The following is a 5,266-nucleotide window of genomic DNA, read 5'->3' as shown; positions in this document are numbered from 1 at the left end:
TGGATGGCAAAACTCTATCGCCGTCCATGTTTCTCTTCTCTTCTCTGTCTTCTCTCTTTTCTCTTCTCTTTCCTCTCTCTCTCTTCTCTTTTCTATCTTCTCCCTTTACTTTCTTTTCTCTCTCCCCTTTCTCTTCTTCTCTTTTCTTCTTCTTCTTTCTTCTCATCTCTTTTTTTTGCTTCTTCTTCTTCCCTATCCTTCTCTTCTCTTTTTCTTTTCGCCTCCCTTATCTTATCTTTTTTTTCTACCTATTCTCCCTTCTCTCTTTTCTCTTTCTCTGCTCTTCCTCTCTCGTTTATTTTCCTTCTTTCTCCTTTCTTTCTCTTGTCTATTTCTTCTCTTCCTTCTTCTCTCTTCTATCTACGTCCTCTTCTTCGCTTCTTCTTCTTCTCATCTCTTATTTTATCTTCTTATTTTTTCCTTTTTCTTCATTTCTTCTTCTCTTCTCTCTGTTCTCTCTTTTAATCTCTCTTCTCATCCTTTTTATCTTCTCGCTCAAATCTTCACCCTTCTTCTTTCTTCCTTTCTTTTTCTCTTTTCTCTACTCTATTTTGCCCTTCTCTTCTCCTCTCCTTCTCTCTTCTTCTATCTCTTTTCTCTTCTCACTCTTTCTTTCTCTCTTGCTCCTCTTTCACTTCTTCCTCTTTTTTTTTTCTTCTTCTTCTCTAATTTGGCCGAGGGACAAGCCAAGTCTAGCATTGTCATGGTAGTCTCGTCATCGAGCAGTATTGCCGCCATGTCAATCTGAGTTACTGTGCCCATCTTGTTACCATGTCAGGCTCGCCATTATGCCATGCTGGTTGGTGTTGATTCTGTCGTCGAGTAGTATTGCCACCATGCCGGTCTAAGTTACCGTGCCCGTCTTACTACTACGTCCGGTCAATTATCAAGCCTGTCTAGCCACTATGTCTGACTAGCCATCCGGTCAAATGCCTCTTCCTTCTTTCGAACCAGTTAAAGGATTGGGGGTCTTTCCATCGTGATCTAAGAAGGCGCCCACGCGAGCCAACCAGAGTGAGTCATGGACCCAGGTGCGGTGCGTCCTGCCTCACATTAAATTCCTCTCTCATCGGTTGGTATACCTGCCCTTGTTTTTTAATAAGGTTCCCGAGAGAGCGGTCTCAAGTCCTGGGTTCCCCTGAAACTGGAGACACGTGCCACCAGGTCATCCCGACCTGGAGCGCAAGAATGAGGCACCTAACCACCAGGTCCAATCGAAAGTCTTTAGACAACATGAGGGCATCATATATACTCAGGAGAGCTGGTAGTTTTCATAGATGCTCAATCACATCATATTTGACTTTATCAATCTCAGGGAGGATGATTCCTTGGTTTTCCACTAATTTTGAAAGCGCTAAAAGTGATGGAGAGATTTTTAGAAGGGAAGGGTTTACTACCATCGTCAGAGAAGAGTCAGTCATAATCGTGGATTCAGGCAATGAAGGCTAACTAGACTGCACAGATGAGACAGGTGTAAGAAAGGCTGGAAGGTGTGAGAGTTGTGATGGTGTAGAAGCTTTAGTGAGGGGAGGTAAGGTGTCTGGGAATTTAAAAGAACAGGTGGTTTATGGATGGGAGTAGTCGGGTCCGAATAGGGGACCAGTGGAAATATGGGATATTTCAGGGTTTTAGGTGGTGTCGGCCTTTGGGTTGTTCTTAGCCTTCTTCCTGACCGCAACCGCATGTGGTCAACCGGTGCTGCTATGCATCCTTAGAGAAATACCAGCATATGGCACACCTCATATGTTGGAGGACTCTCTTTTTTTGAGTTTCCTTTGCTCAAGTCGGGTCCAAAAGGCCGTTGGGTTGTTGTCGCTGCCAGGCTTGGCGCTTGAAGGTCTAGGGGCCATCGTTCAAATTGAATGGCTCAAGATGGCCTTGGGGCCGTATCTCTTTCATTTGCTCATGACGACCTTGGGGCCATGTCTCTTTCATTTTCTCATGACGGCCTTGAGACATCGGATTGGACGGAGTGGGTCCACCTTCTTATACTTCGATGACGTAGACGTAGCAATGGAGAGTGTCACTAATCTCAGTTTCTTACATATCTCGTAATGGGTAGGAACAATTTTTCTTTAGTAGGTCCGTGGAGACCGATGGTTCTAATTCGGGTTTTCGGAAAGACACGTCCATCCTCTTCTTCTATTTGATTCGAAGATTCCAATAGACTTTCTCCCAGAGCTGGAACTGACTTTGATTTTCTTCTCGGCTGGGTTGGATTACAGAGGTGCGAGCGAAGTCAATTAATTCCTGTAATGTATGTGGTCACTTTCAAAAGCTTCGGTGTGCTTGGGAAAGGGGGGTGCTAGCTGGTCGTCCTGGAGGATATCTTGCCCCAGGCACTGCCCTAAGGGCTATTTTGCATGTATAGAGAGGGAGGAGTAGCCAGGATGGTGCTCGAAGGGAATTTCTTTGAGTACCACGTGCTGAACGTCTTTGGGGCAGTGAGGGGCTCATTTGACACTCCTTTTCCTTTTCCGCTGGTAAGCTCACTGGTCATGCAAGTGTGTTCATTGCCCATAGCAGTGTTTGGGGTGGTTTGTGTCCCAACCCCTTGTGAAGTGGAAGGCTGGATATTTAAAAGATCTGCCTGTTTAATTGGAAGGGCCTTAGGGCCTTTGACATGTATGTGCATTTTTTTAGAAGACTTTCAATTTAATGTCATGTGCTCGCTTGGTTCCAGCCTTTGGGCTGCCACAAGCTGAAAGATTATCATGCGGTGCATTAGTCACCTTAAAATCACTTGTGATGGGTCCGGGCCTCAAGAGGCTTGAAGCAAGTGAGGAGACCGAGGTAAGGTGTTGGCCTTCCAGTCTTGTCACAATGATGGTTAAACCATTAGCCACGATGTGTGTTCATGTGTGCGTCGCGGCTTTAGGGCTGCGCAGACTCGTGGGAATCGCCAGAGTGTTGTGTGTGCGGCGATGCACAGGTAGCAGCGATGCCTTTGTGAAGCGCAAGTGGGGTTACTTCTGGTTACCTGCGGAGATGGTGACCCTATCAAGACCCACTGGGTGAAGAGAAGGAGTGGCATGAGGACTGCTTTTAAGCTTACGACTGGTGGGATACCCGCCAGTAACAGAGTGCTTATGAGAGAGGGTGGCTTAAGGGCCACCCATGTAGGTGACATCAATGGATTTCCCTTTGATGTCAGAGAAGGGGGGAGAAGGAAAGTTCGGGAAACTTTTCCCCTAGTCTTCCTAGCTTGAACTAGGATGGTAGGGTCAACTAGGCCACTTACGAAGGACAACGGAGAAAAAGGATTGGTCATTCTGCTCTCCATAGGTGAGGTCACAAATACGGGGATGATGAAGTCCCCAACTTGGACGAAAGAGGAGTAATAAGTCTCCATTGCAGTTTTGGAGAGAGAGAAGAGATGTTTGCTTCAGAACAGATGAGCCAACTATAGGGTGGTGGGTCCCTAGTAGAGTCGCCAGTTGATCGGACCTGATTTTCCTTCACACGGACAGTGGGAAAGATCCTCTCTCAAACAACAGCAGAGGGTTTACGATCATTGCACAAATGCTCTCCTACGTGCAAATAAGAATCAACAAAGAGAGAGATTTTACGACAGGGGGCATTTCGATGCTTACCTCATCGTTTTGGGGTTCAGGACAGACCCGGTTAACTTTCCCTCTTATAACAATTACAAAGCCCTCCGGCTGTCTACCAGGGAAGTTTCGACATGGACTCTCATCAAGATTTTCAACTCACTGCTTTGTTCTCTCTCACTGAAAACTACAATACAGACATGGTTGTACTCCTCTATAGTGGCTCGCTCAAACGAAGGCTGGCTGGTGAAAGGAGGGGATAAGGAAGAGAGGTGAGGAAGATTCTCCTTTCCAGGAGAACGTTGTTGTTTGAACACATTTTTCTACACCTTGGGTCCCCGATGCGGAATAAAGAAGAAGCCGGTCAAAGCCCAAGCATAAACTGTAATTTTTTACAGTCTCATAATTTCCCTAGAATGGGTGGAAATCTTCCTAACGACTTCAAAAGGCCACTTGCCCAGTTTCGTCACAATCCGACATGCTTAAGGCTGTGCAGACAAAGAAACAGTTTTGAAAAAATTGGCCTCTAGCACCCTGAAATGAACCCCATAACAATAACTCTATTTTCAGTCCATCAAATTACTGTGGAACCACTGCCATTGGATCTGGCACAGTCGAAAACCCCTTGGGGTCAAGTTTCGGCTCAAACAGATGTACCAGAACAAAGTTACGGGTGAAACATTAAAACGGGGTAGGTTGCCGCAAATTATTCCCATGCGCCCTCCCTGCACCAAACCACTATTAATGGTGACTGATTTTACAGCCTTGATCAGTGAATTTTGGAGCTATATCTCACTCGTTTTGAGTCAAATCACTCCCAAACATTTTGGAACGTGTACGTCTCGTCAAGACGTGCGTTTTGATATGTGGCACGTCCCGTGACAATGCCCGAGCAAGGAGAAAAGCTAGAGAGAAGTTGGCGATTCGTGAAGAAAGTTGTAGGAAAATCAACAGCGACATGCTTCGTTTGAGCGGCCAAATCATGACGCTCTCACATTGAATAAACACGATACCAGTTCCATCGTGTGCATAAGGTCTAAGGCTATCTCTGATCCGAACCCCACGTACGATGAACGATTGGATTCAGCACACGAAGGCATCGAAGTTGCTATAAATTTGGCAGCCAGAATTCCAGATTCCGGTCAAAACCTAAAAGTTGTGAAATCTTTGTTCGGGCACGAAATCAAGCTGCATTTGTTGTAACGCGATTGTGACTGCATGCTCAATGCAATACAACTAAGAAATCGAAGAAAAACTTTAAGAAATGAACACACTATCGATCCAAAGTTTCCAAGATCCATGCGAATTTTGAGTCGCATGATCGTGGCTTAAAAACATGATATGTGGTTCGAAATTGGTATCAAATCGATCATCATGCCAAGCCCAACGAGAAAGTAATCATCTTTCGACAAAACGAGCATCCTAGCAATCCCAAATCACTTATGGAAGATCACAAACATTCTAGGGCAGCAGCACGAACTGTTTTGGAATTCCACATATTGTTGAGCAAGGGCAAAAACATCATTTTGTACCCTATTTTTAGATTTTTTATAATTCAAAATAATTGTAATTATCATCAATTAGGCTAGTTTTTAGGCATCCACCCATGTTTGGACCCAATTCTATAAATACGTGATAAACCTAATTGTAAAGGGACCCCTTCATTCTTCACGTTCATGAATAAAATTTGAGATTTTTCATTGAAATCATGGGTG

This window comes from Amborella trichopoda, chromosome 2 (assembly GCF_054954075.1).
Source record: "Amborella trichopoda isolate Santa Cruz 75 chromosome 2, AtrichopodaSantaCruz75HAP2 v2.0, whole genome shotgun sequence".
In the NCBI taxonomy this organism is placed as follows: domain Eukaryota; kingdom Viridiplantae; phylum Streptophyta; class Magnoliopsida; order Amborellales; family Amborellaceae; genus Amborella; species Amborella trichopoda.
The sequence above is the reverse complement of the archived record's forward strand: the minus strand, read 5'-3'. Positions refer to the sequence as shown.